The sequence below is a fragment of the Hemitrygon akajei genome, chromosome 6 (assembly GCF_048418815.1).
Source record: "Hemitrygon akajei chromosome 6, sHemAka1.3, whole genome shotgun sequence".
Lineage (NCBI taxonomy): Eukaryota > Metazoa > Chordata > Chondrichthyes > Myliobatiformes > Dasyatidae > Hemitrygon > Hemitrygon akajei.
Window position 1 is genome coordinate 117,979,213 of NC_133129.1, and position 15,831 is coordinate 117,995,043.

The window sequence follows — 15,831 nt, forward strand, 5'->3', positions numbered from 1 at the left end:
TCACTCACTGGCAATCAAAAACTTTGGCCCATTTTGCCACTCTGAGTCTTCACCCAGCTCTTGAGGGCTGGCTCCTCTGGTGATTACATCAGCAATATTTTGTGGACCAGGAATCCACTGCCAGTCCTGGATCCTCGTGCTGTTTTGAATCTCTCCGATCCTATTTGCAAAGAATGTTTGATAGCCATAGCTTTCATGCTGTATTGCACCAAGGACTGTTTGGCTATCAATGAAATGGTACCAGATCAGCGGGAGACGCTCATGGAGTGAGTACTGTTTCAGATCCGCTCCATAATCTTTACTTATTTTAACCTTTGATCACCCTTATTCAACTTATTATTACCTACACCAAAAGACTTTTGCTACTTTCTCGGGCTTATTGTTAAGATTTTATCGTGAATTTTGGAAGATATGCAAACAGAAATGGCTCTTAGATCCAAAGGACGAGAACCGGGGCGAAACCCGAACGGTAATGGAAAGAAGCCAGCTCAACCTCAACGCACTGAGCTAACTTATGAACTGCTTATGGAGCTTTTGGATAAAAAATTTGAGGAACAACGTCAGGCTTTTCAACGAGACATAAAGGTTTTTCAAGATTATATGGTTAAGACGGATTCAGTAATTAACCAGCAGCAAGCGCTTATCTCATTGCTGCAAGAAGCGCGGAAACGAGATTTGACAATTGAAAAATTGCAACAGGATTTAATTTCGACTATTAAATTGGTGGAGACACTTAAAGCCAAGAGTGTCGATTTGGAGAATCGGTCCAGAAGACAGAACCTACGCATACTTGGTCTCCCAGACGGCATAGAACAAGGCGATCCTTCGAAATACTTTGCTCAATTTCTAAAAGATGCGTTTCCGTCGGTTTTTCCAGTAAACCCTCCGCTACTTGACCGAGCACATAGAATTTGGAGTCGATCACCGACGGTTTCAGATAAGCCCCCGGTGGTAATCGTCCGATTTCATTACGTACACGATAAAGAACAACTCATTCGTGAAGCTCGAAGGGCTGGGATGATTAAATTTCGTGATTATTGCTTTCGCTTGGTCCAGGATTTCAGCCCAGAAATCATGAGAAAAAGGCTGCTTTTTAAACCTCTGATGTCTGAATGTTATGAGAAAAATCTAAAACCTGCGCTCTTATACCCGGCGAAGCTCAGGATCTCCCCCCCCCCGAATGCTCCGCGTAAAGTATTTTTGTCTACCTTTGAAGCGAAAAAGTATTTGGAAGAGAACTTCCCTACTGATACAGTTACTACTCTCCAGTAAATGAGTGATTCTGATCGTGAAAGATGGTTTTTGATTTTTTAAACCAGGGTTAGTCTCTGGTTATTGGTGTAGGTCTATCCTATACTTCATATTTAAGTTAAAGTGTGTTTTCGTTATATTAATCGCTCTGTCTTATACACTTTAACTACTACACTATATTTTTGTCTATTATTTTTGTTCCCTTGAAGGTATATTTTTAACCTTTCGAAGTGAATTTTTTGTTTAATATCAAGATAATGGTTTTTTGTAAAGTATTGGTTTAGTTTAAGATGGCGTTATTGTTTCTTTTTTCGTCTTCTTCCTATAATGCATCGCTTATCATAGTTTAAATACTTCTTGATTTGTTTGGGTTATAACCCGATTTATAAACTTTTAACGATTTTATTCCCTTTTTCTTTACAACTCAGCATATTAAGAAGCGCAGTTTTTAGTACTGCGTTCATAATTCTTAAAGTTTGGGTGGTTTTTTTATATATATATCCGTTAAATACGGAGTGGTCTGCCGCTGATATGGGGGTAGAGTTAGTTTCATTTTTTCTTTTTTCTAGCCATATTTTGGCTTTTTTTCTTTTTCATACGGGGGTGGGGGTTGGTCTGTTTTCTTTTTCAATTTTTTTCTTATCAATTTGTTTTAGTTTTTTTACTTGGGCTGTTCATGAACTACAAATATGTCTACGATGTCGTCACTTCCGGGTCCGCTCTTTATTTTTGTCCCTCTTCCGGATGCATGAGTTTATAACATGGTTAACCCTTTATATACCAAAGGGATGACTTTAGAAACATGGTTCAAACCATTAACTTTGTGTCTTGGAATACTAATGGATTAAACCATCCGACTAAACGAAAGAAGATTTTCAAAGTATTCCAAAGACTTAATGCTCATATTATTTTTGTACAAGAAACTCATGTGAGGAAGGAGGACAAATATCGCTTCTTTAGGTCTTGGCGGGGTCAACAGTATCATTCGAATTCGAATACCAAAGTTAAGGGAGTTTCAATTTTTATTGACTCCTCTATTACATTTGTTCAACACGATATCCTTTCGGATCCGAATGGTAGATTTTTGTTAATTACGGGTTTACTCGGTAATAAAAAGGTTGCTATGGTTAATGTTTATGCCCCGAATGTGGATTGTCCTGACTTTTTTAAGTCCTTATTTACTTCTTTTCCTAATTTAAATGAATATAAGTTAATAATGGGTGGTGACTTTAATTGTTGTTTAATTCCTTTGATGGACAAATCTACACCTATTCAGACTCTACCCAATAAGTCGGCCACTTGTATTAACTCCTTTTTGACTGATAATGGAGTTTTTGATATTTGGAGATTTCGTCATCCTAATGACAAAGAGTTTTCTTTTTTCTCACATGTTTATCACTCCTATTCGAGAATTGATTATTTTTTTATTGACTCTTGTTTTATTCCATCGGTAATTGGTTGTAATTATGATATTATAGCTATTTCTGACCATGCTCCTTTAAAACTTTCTATTAATTTTACGGATACAGCTTTAAATGCTAGACAATGGCGATTTGACTCTACCTTATTGCAAGAACCGGACTTTATTAAATTTATGAAGGAACAGATTGATTTCTTCTTTTCAACTAATTCCACGGAGGATATCACATGCGGAACACTTTGGGACACTTTAAAAGCGTATATACGTGGACAGATTATCTCGTATTCTGCTGGTCTGAGAAAACGCATTAAGAAGGAAACTTTTTTACTGGTTGATAAAATTAAAGAGATTGATAAGAATTATTCGACTACTCCTAGCATGGAACTTTATAAACAAAGGGTTGAACTTCAAATGGAACATAGTTTATTACTTACATCTCCGATAGAAAATCAATTAATGAAAACCAAATCTGATTTCTATATACATAGTGATAAATCAGGAAAACTGTTAGCTAGTCAGCTGAAGAATGTTTCAGTTAAACGCCAGATTACTAAGGTTCGACAGCAGAATGGGGATTTGACAGTTAACCATGATGACATAAATAAGTCTTTTCAAGACTTTTATACCTCCCTGTATAAATCTGAATTCCCTCAGGATCATAATACCATGTGTGGTTTTCTCGGGAAATTGAATTTTCCAAAACTATCATCTGATGATATTTCAGTAATAGATACTCCGTTTACGGATGCGGAAATTAAAGGGGTTATTTCCTCAATGAATTCTGGGAAAGCACCAGGTCCAGATGGGTATACAGTAGAATTTTTTAAATGTTTTTCTGACACTCTATCTCCTTGGCTATGCAAGGTGTTTGAAGAAGCAATTAGATTGGGGAAGTTGCCACAATCTTTTTATAGAGCTTCCATTTCTTTAATACTGAAGAAAGATAAAGACCCTACTGATTGTGCATCCTACAGACCAATATCTTTATTGAATGTGGATTCTAAGATTTTTTCCAAGTTGCTGGCTTCTAGGTTGGAGAAGGTATTACCCCAAATTATTTCGGAAGACCAAACCGGTTTTATTAAAAATCGCTATTCTTTTTTCAATGTTAGGAGATTATTGAATATTGTTTATACTCCTTCACATAATACTTCAGAATGTGTTATATCATTAGATGCGGAAAAAGCATTTGATAGAGTTGAATGGCCCTACTTATTTTATGTGTTGGAGAAGTTTAATTTTAGTCCGACCTTCATTTCTTGGATTAAACTGATATATCAAACTCCAGTAGCCTCGGTGTTTACTAATAATCAAAGATCTCCATTTTTTCGTTTATTTCGGGGCACTAGACAAGGTTGTCCTCTTAGTCCATTACTATTTAACATCGCTTTAGAACCTTTGGCAATTGCCATCAGAGAATCACAGGATATTTTAGGTATTAATCGTGGAACAGATATTCATAAGGTATCTTTATATGCAGACGATTTATTATTATTCATCTCTAATCCTGAGAAATCTATTCCAGCAGTTTTATCATTGTTGGCTCAATTTAGTGAGTTTTCTGGGTATAAGTTAAATCTTAATAAGAGTGAATTGTTTCCTTTGAATAGACAGGTCCCAAATTATGGTATTTTACCTTTTAAATTAGCTAACGATTCTTTTACTTATTTAGGGATTAAAATTACCAAAAACCATAAAGAATTATTTCGGTTTAATTTTTTACCCTTAATTGATCAGATTAAAGGTTTGTTTACTAAGTGGTCACCATTATCTTTATCTCTGATAGGTAGGATTAATGCTATTAAGATGGTTATTTTACCTAAATTTTTATATGTTTTTCAAGCGGTACCAATTTTTATTCCGAAATCCTTTTTTACTAATGTTGATTCAAAAATTTCTTCATATATATGGCAGAATAAAAATCCCAGGTTAGGTAAAATATACTTACAGAAGACAAAGAAGGATGGTGGGTTGGCATTACCTAATTTCAGATTTTATTATTGGGCAGTTAATATTAGATATTTGATATGTTGGTTGAAAGAATGGGATGGTCCTTTTGGCCCTCATTGGGTGAGTTTGGAAACCAAATCGGTTTCTGCTTATGCTCTGGGTTCTATCTTAGGGACATCTCTCCCTTTTGCTCTTTCTAAACTGCCGAAGCGAATTGACAACCCGATAGTTAAATATACCTTACGTATATGGTTTCAATTTCGGAAATTTTTCGGGTTGACTCAATTCATGTTAAATAGTCCTATTGTATCTAATTGTTTTTTCCTTCCCTCAATTATAGATCATGCTTTTTTGGCTTGGAAAACTAAGGGATTATTAAGATTTTCCGACTTATTTTTGGACAACTGTTTTATGTCCTTTGAGCAACTAGCTAATAAATATAATTTGCCTAGATCTCATTTTTTTAGATACTTACAGGTTAGGCATTTTTTAAGTACGGTACTTCCTTCGTTCCCAAATTCTCTGTCTTCAGATACTTTGGAAAGTTTGTTTGAATTAAACCCTTTTCAAAAAGGGCTTATATCAAAACTTTATAATATAATTATGAAGATACGTTCAGCGCCCTTTGATAAGACCAAAAATGATTGGGAAAGAGAACTTAATCTTATTATTCCTATTGAGAATTGGGATAGAATTCTTAAATTAGTTAATACATCATCTATATGTGCCAAACATTCATTATTACAATTTAAGGTTGTACATAGGGCCCATATGTCCAAGGATAAATTAGCTCATTTTTATTCTCATATAAACCCTATTTGTGACAGATGTCATTTAGAAATCGCTTCTTTAACTCATATGTTTTGGTCATGTCCACTTTTGAGAAAATATTGGAAAGATATTTTTGATATTATTTCGGCGGTATTGAACATTGATTTACAACCCCATCCTATTACCGCAATTTTTGGTTTACCGATGATGGACTTACTTCACTTATCTCCTTCCGCCTGTCGAATGATTGCTTTTCTCACTTTGATGGCTAGAAGATCTATTTTGTTGAATTGGAAGGAAATTAATCCTCCCACGGTATTTCATTGGCTTTCTCAAACTATGTTATGTCTAAATTTAGAAAAAATTAGAAGTGCTGTATTTGATACTTCTATTAAATTTGAAAAGATATGGAGACCATTTATTCAATATTTTCATATGATGTAATGGCCCTGTGCCGGGCTTATTGTTTTTTTTTTCATCTTTAATCGTATGTATGTTGAGAGGATCGGAGTTGACGTCATGGATGTTTATGTATACTCGTGAGATACTATGAACAGCCCTTTTTTTTTTCTCTTTTTAAAAGTTTTTTTTTCTTCTTTGTTTTTTTTCTTTTTCTTGATACTAGATTAGTAGATTAGCTAACTTTCTTAGATTTTTTTTTCTCTTTTTTACACTATATATTATGAAATATCTAAACTTACCTTGTTCATATATATACTATATGGTTTATGCTTTGGGAAACTTACTTATGCTCTATTCATTGTTTATGTATTACTTCATGTATAATGGGAGTCTATATATTTGTAATCCCTTACCATTATTTGAATTGTATCTCATTCATAATATTCTAAATATTAATAAAAAGATTGAAAGAGAAATGGTACCACCTCACAACTTGGATTCGGCTGTGCAGCTCGAAGTACTTTATCAGGCATGAGGCAAACACTGCTCCACACATCTCTGCTTTGACAGCATCACCTTCGTGATTCAAGGGAGTTAATTTGGCTTTAGACTCCACTAGCCTGATGATTGAACCCTGGTCTGAGTTCCACCTTAGGTACATCACTGTTCCATAGGCGTGCTCACTTCCATCAGAGAATGTGATTGCCCAGGGTTCCTCAGTGAAGCTTGGGGGGAGTCAGTGCCCTGGTGAACTTTATCTTGTCAAGTTGAACTTACTCCTCAAAGAGCTTAATTGCATCCTCCCTGAGGCCATCTGAGAGTGCTATGTCCCATGTCTCTTTGACTGGACACCTTGTGCCCTTTGCCTCTTGGAATGCTCTTCATACCAGAATAGCTCCTTTCTGCTTAGCAGGAGTGACCAGACCAACTGGGTCATACAGCCCTGATACTTGGCTGAGCAGTTCTCTTCGTGTCAGGGGGTTTGGCATCTGGTCTCTGATTTGCTCTTGTAGAAGTTCTTGGCCAAGTCTAATTATTTTCTTTCTCTTCGAGAAATTGATTGTAATCATGACATGCAGCTTGTTCTCTTCTACTATGTAGCCCAGTCCAAATGCCTTGTTGTCATCATCGCACATTTGGTTTGGCAAGACCATGGTTCCTGCCTTGGACCTCTCCAGCTTGTCATTGCACTCTTTCCTCCCACTTTGCCCAGAAAAGACCCAAGGCTTGAGCTTGAAACCTCCGGCCTTCAGGATCTGTTCCACATTTGCTGTGATGGATTTCAGCTGGTCAAGGTTGTTGTGGGATGTGAGAAAGTCATCAACATAGCTGTCGCGTTGGAGCACCTGCCGCTCCTCTTTGAGGTGGGTGAAAGGAGGGAGATTAGCAGTTTCGCACATTGCTAGCTGCGCAATGCACCGTGCTGGCTTATCTCCGATGTTCACTCTTGTGATTGCATATTCCCCCAACTCCTCGTCCTTGGGGTCTTGCCAGAGAAATCTATGCAGGTACACTTCTCGGTCTTCCAACCAAACCTTTGGTTTTACAAAAAAAATTACATCTTTTTTGTCACCCAGAGCAGCGTATACTCCATCCCTGAATCTGAGTAGGACAGTGCGAATCTGGTTGAGGACATCTGGACCTTTCATTAGCAGGTCGTTCAAGCTCACGCCTCTGAACTTTTGGCTGGCTGCTGTTCCACACGAGTCTCACTGGGGTCATGACAGAGTGTGGGTTCGTAGCAATAAGGTGACTCAGGTACCAGACTGGCCCGTTCCAGTTGATGACCGTGTCTTTGGACAATTTCATTGCAGCCCTTCAATTGACCATGTCATGCACTTCAGCAGTGTAGGCAGCTTTCCACTCAGGTTCTTTGGCTAGTTGCTTTTCCGTCCTGATAAATGTAGCCTCGGCTGTTCTTTTATTGTTTGGCAAGGAAGCTGGACCTTCTAACCAAGGATATCTGGCATGCTAATGTGGTTCCTTGCTGTGGCAGTCACCTGTGATATAGGTGAGGTCTCTTCTTACAGTTCCCTCTCTTCAGCAAGAGTCATTCCTTTGCCGCCCAGCTGGCAGTTTCCACAGCGGCAACCCCCGCATTTTGACTTGCTTGCTGCGCCAATACTATCCCACTTCCACCACTCTAGGAAGTCCCGGTTGGTGTTTGAAGTTCCTGACTCCTGGAGCTTGATGCCATCCTGTCTGTTTGGTGGAAGTTGCCCTGGGACTCTGCTGGTGAGCTCCTCGTACTTTACAGCAGCTGCTCTCAGTGACCTTGCAAAATGTGTCTTGGGCATGTGGGCCGACAGGCAGCTCCTCAAAGAGATCAGGATGTGCTCCTCCGACAGTCTTCTCCAGTGGTCCGTCCCACAGCACGAGGTCTCCAATAGCTGATTCTCTGAAACCCTAGCTGACCTTCTCTATGGCTTATGAGTAAATCTATTTCTCTGGGTCTCACAAGTTCATCAAGCTGTATGTCTGAGAAGAATTTCTGCAGTTGCTTTGGTATCACATGTTTGAGGACCTTTGCAATGCTGTCTAGTCCATAACAAACCAACTGGTGTGATTTGAGAGTGCCCTTGGGAGTGTTTACTCTGATTTTTAGAAGGTACTGCTTTGTCTCCACCTGAACCTTCATTCCCCGACTCCATGGGCAACGAGAGTGATTTCCTCACTTTAAGGTTCAGTCTGCTTGCCGCCTTGTGGGTTATATAATTGGTGTCTGAAGCCAAGTCAATTAACATCCCGATTTTTTGTCCAACATTAGCTGTGATCTCAAGAAGCATCATAATCACTGGCAGCTCCTGCAATCCACTTTCCACCAGAAGGCCTGGTTTATCTTTCACAGTGCTGAAGGCTCTGGATGCAGTGTTTGAAAATACATTGCTACATTGTTTGGCCAATTCTGGTGAAAGTTTGCTGAAGAACTCCTTTAGATCCTCTGTATATTTCTTGCTGCCTTTATCTTCCTCTGGACCTAATCTGCTGTTTTTCTGTCCTGTGCTGCTTTTCTTTATTTCAGCATTGGGGCACAGATAGTAATGATGCTCCGGAGTATGCTCATCCTTGCAGCCTTGGTTTATACACAGACAGGCGGGTTTGCAGTATGAACTGTCATCATGAACCTCAAGACCTTGCATGCCCCAACTTTCTTACTGCAGCTTTTTTCTCTGGTAGCTTTAGCACCCGAAACCATTTGCAAAAGTAGAGCTTCCTTTTGTGCTTTCCATCACCGCAGACTACACACCCTGCATGGTCGTCGCCTGATTTGGTAGACTTGGTTCTGGCATGTCTTGGCTCAGCCCTGGTTTCTCTTCTATTTGGCTCTTCATCCCTCAGTTGCTTGAGCTGCTCATATATGCTCTCTTGCTCTTTGAGGAATTCCAAGAGACTGTCAAACCGATTATCTGGTGCCACAACATTTCTCCTGTCAGCAACATAGACCAGCCATTCTTTTTTGAGAGTTTCAGGAAGTTTACTTTCAACTGATCTTGTCACCAGTGGATTTTTGATAGCACCCATGTCTCCAAGGTCACTCAAGTCTTGAAGTGCCTTCTCCACAGTTTGAATTAATTTCACTATTTTCCGTGGCTGATGACTTCTGACAGCTGGCATTTTCTGTAACTTCTCCACTATTTCAATAGCAATGCACGTTTGATTTCCATAGTGGTTTTCTAGAACACAGATGTCATCTACAGTGTTATAAGTAGTGAGGCGAAGGTCTCTCCTGATTTTGTCGTCAAGACTGTCCAGTAGTTGAACCTTTTTCACCTCTCTTGAACCAGTCAGCTCTCCCTGCCTCTGGAGTGCTTCCCAGTCCTTTCACCACCTGTGAAAATCACGTTTGCTGCCAGTAAGCTTGGAAGGGCCCTAAGTTTCAATCTGATGGCTGGCGTGAGAGAATTGGAGGAAAAGACCAACGTCGGTGTTAGTCTTCCAGCTTCCTCCTGACCTGTATGAAGTGGGCCTTCTTGGAAACCAACTTGGAGATGTTGAGTTTGAGCCTCTTTAGGCAACTCTGAAGGTCCTTCTGATTCCCTGGCGGGATCCACCGTTTCCACCGACCATGCAGCTCTTTCGCTGTCTTTACCAGTTCTTGCAGGTGGTTAAGCATAAACTCATACGCCTCCTGGTTGCCATCCAGTTGTACAGCAGCGTTGTTTTCACATTCATCCTCTGCTGCTTGTAGTGCTACAATTCAACATTTCCAAAGTTGGTCCAAAGAGACTCCTGGATTAGGCTTCTGACCTCCTTTAGTTTCAACTCACACTCATTTGCCGTCTTTGCCAGGTCAGCTTTTTGCTGTTCGGTTAACACAGCTACTTCCTTTGTTCAGCTCTGCCTCCCGTTCTGCAGTGAGTCCGGCCTCCACATCATCAATGGCTTCCATGACTTTCTTGGCTTCTATTGTGAGTTTATTGAAACTGACTCTGAGCTCCTCTTCAGACATGTCTTCATAGGTCCTGGTAATACTGTTGGCCAGATGAAAAAATAATCTTTTTGCTGTCCTTCATGCTAGCTTGAGTTGCTCAACTGATTTCCCAATAGCTTGATCAGTCATGTTTGATTTCCTCTGCAGGCTGTTCACAGGTGAAAGGGTAAGTACAACTTTTTAGTGATGTTTTGATGTTGTTTTTTTCTTAACTTGATTTTCTTCCTTTTTCAGGATTCCAGGTTATTGCTCCTGCTGTTCCAGCTCAAAGCTCCCAGATTTCTGTTTCCTGGTCCTCCAGTTTCCCGGTCAAAGAGTTTTTCCCCCACTATCAAGCAGTATTTTCACTGTCAACCAGTTTTTTCCAGTGTTGTCGGAGTTCTTGTTCTTTTTTGAACATGTGCAACTTCCTCATTTGAAAGGGAGCGAATGCACTTACCTGAAGGTTTTAACCCAAATCCACTTAATGACCAACTTTTCCTTTTTTCTCCCCATAAGTGCTTTTGATAGTTCTGTTAGTCAGTAGTCTTTTGTCATAAGTAATCAGTCACAAGTCACTAGTCATAAGGTATAACATTAGTCATACTGTTAAGTTGTCATAAGGTTAAGGTGAAAAACTGGCTGCCTCTCGGACTTTGTAGACGAATTCGGACCTGCACCTCCGTTTCTCTAATGGACCGTTTTGGCCTCTGACCATTATGGTTTCAAACCAGGTGAACTCTCTCGAAGGTTTGCAAGCTCTTCTTAAGCCTCGTGCCATTTCCAAGAAGTGTCTGTGCACAATGATCCCCATGGTGGAGTTAATCCAAATGCAGTGGCAACAGTGCTCTTTTCCATGAACCAGTCTCAAATTATTTAAAGTTCGGCATCTTACCGCAGAGTCCAACGCTGATCCTGGACTGCTGCTGTGACACTGTGGAGTCCGCCCAAAAGTTCTGGGCAGAAGCAGCCCTCAGGCAGTAGTTTCCGTCCGGTCTATCAGTGAATTCTTGCTCTTACTTTTAAATTTTATTTTCTTTTGCCTCTAGGTCCCAATACTTTCTAGAAACTCAAGATTGACTTGACACACACAAAGAGGAAAACACTTCTGCATTCTTCCAGATACCATCACATTCAAATATACACATCATGATGATGAAACAGGCTGGATTACAGTCATTCATCTCTTGTAGTGGGACACCTAGTACAAAGTGGCCTACATTTAAGACTTGATCAATTATAAAGCTAATGTGTCAATTCTGCAGAAAGAAACTTCACCTCAGTTTTGTCTAGATGACATGGGATTAGGATCACAAGAGGATACAAATCAGAAAAGCTATGGTGAGTGTATATGAAAATGCTTGGTACATTACTGAGCCTGCTTAACACCACATGAATGGTGTTAGGAAGAATGGGTAAATCATCTTCAAACTCTTACAGGACTTTACATGCATCCAAGTGGACATCATAACATCCAAACATTTCCGGTTTAGAAGTACAGAGTTCCTTATGGTAGCCTGTATTAGTACGCCCATGAAATAGCAACTGATGGAAAAACTATTGTTACCATTAAGTAATACGAAAGAAATCAGAACCTTTGTTCTTCAATGGAGTCTTATATTGCTTGTCACATGGAAGCAGACTTGTATACCTTAAGACCAAAGAGGTGGGAACTGAGAATGTATTGCTATTTTGTAGAGGTGCCGCATAGACTGTTACTACCCAAAAGCTGACCACTATTCTTCAGTGGGCAGTGTACTGTTACCATAAGGGAGGAAACAACTAATACGCAAGAGTTAACAGTTTATACTTATTGGACTATTAATAGCCACAGTAGACAGTACATGGTTTGGTACCTTGACTATTTTTCTTATTGTTGCGGTATTACCTCAACTCACTCTAACAAACTTTATATTTGCCCCACACGAGCTCAACTTCCTGCTGAAATCAAGCAACAGAATACACGGAAAATAATTCTGCCTATAACATCTCCCAATCCAGAATTAACATCACCCAACTTAAGCAACTGTGAGCTATAGCACACAGTGTTTACTAAAGCAGCATACATATGCCAATCTCTAATTAACTGCCAACACATTTATTGAAGTCTATGAGAGAATTAAAATGTTTTCTATCACCCTGCTTCCCCCATACAATAACCCCTCTGACATTTCACATCCTTGACAAAACCCAGGTAAGTATGGACTGGTTCCCCACATCTCAGAAGGCAGCATTCAATTTTACCATCACTTTCAGTATGTCAATACAACTGTTAGCCATCTGAGGAAATGTGCTTGAAGATCAATACCACAAATTGCACAGGGTCTACTGAGCAGTTTTGATATTCGTATTCCTGAAAACTTCTAACTCAAGACTACCTACTGCAGGCCCCACAAAGTTTTGATGATGTCTGCAAAATCCTCCCAAATTCACTTAAATTATAAGCACATCAACTTCAGCATCCTCTCTGTCTCTATAGTTCCACCCAGTCACCTCTGATGGGTGGACTATATCTGTTACACACCCAAGAGCAGACACCTTAAGTAGAAGCCCTACTCTGAGGTCTTCCAATTCAAAGATATTCTCAAAGGCTCCCTGAAAAGGTATAACATCCTCAAGGACTGGTGGGAATCCCTAGTTTATGATCCTCAATTCACAATAAACACACAGAAGCTCGGCACACAGCAGGAGCAGTGCACCGCATCTTGGTTATTAGCACCAAGTAACTGTTAGCCAGAGAAATGCTTCCAGAGATTTTACTAAGAACTAATTTCTTCCTTAATCTTTTATAATGATCTCAGGTTTGTCTTCACAATTGAGATCAGCTAAAGATGATGTCAGAAGTTTTTATGGACCTGGGAAACAACTTCATCTAGTTCATCTGCAGAAGTTTAAATTTCCTGTTCTAACGTCTCTTTTCCCTTTTTCAAGGTGGCTGGGATCCTGTCAGAGTCCATGATCCACAGCGGCACCCAAACTACATTCTTCACAGATAGCAGGTTGTTACTCTTTGGAACTCGCCAAGCGGCCTGCATTTTGGGAGCAGCTTGGAAGATGTGCGCCTTTGTGGATGACCCAATTCCTCAATGTCACCAACTGAAGTGTCAAGGGAGATCGAAACATTGAGATAGAGGACGCGGTTGTCAGAGGGCTCTGCACTTGATCAATATCCCTCTCTCTCGATAATGAGAGAGAGCTTGCTGATTTGCAAGTCAGGGTAACTCAAATAAGCAAAGCTGCAGTCTGTAACATCGAAACAGCAAGCTACTGATCACCATTCCCCCCACCCCCACCCCCACTGTGGCAGCTTTATCTTTCTCTCTTGTCCTTGTTATTAAGAGAGAACCAGTTGAAATGTCGAAATGCTAGGATGGACAGTAGTTTTATGATGGACTCTAGATCATGGTTTCTGGGGGCTTCCTATTGCTTGGTAGGTGGTGGTGGGGGGGGGGGCTAATGCTTTTGCTAGAGTAAGTGGTGGGTTGGTGGTTTTGTATCTGCTTGTGCATGGGAGGGGGAGGAGGGGGTCTAATGTTTATGTTATTCATTCTTTAGGCTTTTTTTCCTCCTTGTTTTGTGGATATCTGCGAAGAGTAAGGATTTAGTGGAGTTCCACAGGGATCTGTGCTGGGACCTCTGCTGTTTGACATGTATATAAATGACCTGGATGATAATGTATATGGGTGGGCTACAAATTTGTGGATGATGCCAAGATTGGTGGAGTTATGGTTAGTGTAGAAGACTGGCAAAGAATACAGAATGATACAGATCAATTGCAGATATGGGCTGAGAAATAACAGATAAAATAAACTTCATTTCTAAGTTAAAAAGCATAAATTATAAAATTTGACTAGACACTTCCACTCAGGATTCGTTAGTATATTTTGACCAGGGACCCTTCCCCAGTCTTAAATACATACTTATTTATACCAATCCTAAAAACACAAAGAGTAGTAGTACATTTATCCCTTCCAGCCTACTCTATCATTCAATATATTAATTGGATCTCTATATCAGCTCTACTGCTCTCAAGTCTTTTCCAGCCCTTTATGTCTAGGAATCGCTTTACTTTTAAATGAAAGCTGGAAAACTGAAGATGTTGGAAATCTGAAAAAAAAACAAAGATCTAAAAACACAGATCAGAGAGCACCTTCAGGAAAAGCATGGTAATATTTCATATCAAATACACTCAAGTATATTCAGCAACTTGATCTCTATAGTCTTTTGTGGTAGAGAATTCCACAGGTTCATCATCACTTATGGAAAGGAAGGTTGGGTATGGGGCTAGCAATCCCATCCTGTAAAAACCCAGTGCCACAGAAATGCCAACAGAAGCTCCAAAGACCTCATCCCTAGGAGAGAAAAAATACACTAGGAAGATGGGGTACACCTAGGGACAACTTAAAAGACTGGCTCAGGACAGAGGTGAGCTACCATTAGCAGTCTATGGGCTGCTGTGCAGTGATGGGCTTAAAAAGACCATTACCTGAATGAAGAAATTTCTCATCTCAGTCCTATTGTATCTCGGTAATATAACCTATGGTTTTAAACATACTTCGCATTTCCAGTCTGTTCAGCACTATTAGAATTTTATATGTTGCAATGAGAACTCCATTCTTTTGATCTCTGTTCAACACAGGCTCAGTCAACCCAATCACACATCACACCCCAGCAATCAGTACAACAAATTTTTGTTATGTTACATCTAAAGCAAATAAATTCTTCATCAGATCCAAGCTGCTGACAATAGTCCGGGTGTGATCTCACCCATCTTCTTTAAAGTTGTGGTAAGATATTTGTTCTCAAATGCTTGAAATCTTTTGCAACCAACACCAATACCCTAATTAGTCTTCTGAACTGCTTTCTGTACCTGCACTTCCCTCCAAAGTTGGTGGCTAACCTGCTGAGTTCCTTCAGCACTCTATGCCCGAACCTACTGTCCTGACAAAGGGTCTCAGCCTGAAATGTCCACTGTACTTCTTCCTATAGATGTTGCCTGGCCTGCTGTGCTCCACCAGCATTTTGTGTGTTCACTTCAGTTTGTTGTGGAAGGAATACCCGAGGACCCACCAGCATACAACCCCCTTAGGAGAACATCTTACTCAACTCAAGTGATCGCACCACTATTGCCACCACAGCAAACCAAAATAGTGAATTTCTGGGGAAAGACATCCAGACATCTTATGTATACCAACAATCCCCAATCCATCACCATAGAATCGGAGTGAAATAGCATGGAAAATAGGCTCTTTGACCCACCTCATCCATACTAATCAAATTGCCTGAGTCTTATTTGCCTGCATGTGACACATATTTCTCCAAAGCTTGTACCTGTCAAAATGTATTTTAAAGGTTCTCTCCTCTACCATTTCCTGTGATAGCTCATTCCATATAAGCATCACCTTCTACATGAAAAAAGCTATACCTCAAGTCCCTTTAAAATTCTTCATCTTTAAACGTATGCCTTCTAGTTTTAGACTCCCCTATCCTGGGGAAAAGACTGTGGCTATTCACTTTATGTAAGCCCTCATCACTTTATCGGGATTTTATAAAATTTCTATCTGGTCATTTAATAATACTGCTTAATGTGAATTTCCCCTCTAAAATGGATGATTTCACATTTATC

The 15,831-nt window shown here is 39.8% G+C and overlaps 1 protein-coding gene across 2 annotated transcripts in view; it reads right to left on the bottom strand.

Moving 5' to 3' along the window:
- LOC140729409 (embryonic protein UVS.2-like) overlaps nt 1-15,831 on the bottom strand; it is a 97,830-nt gene that overhangs the window by 45,299 nt on the left and 36,700 nt on the right. The window lies entirely within an intron of this gene.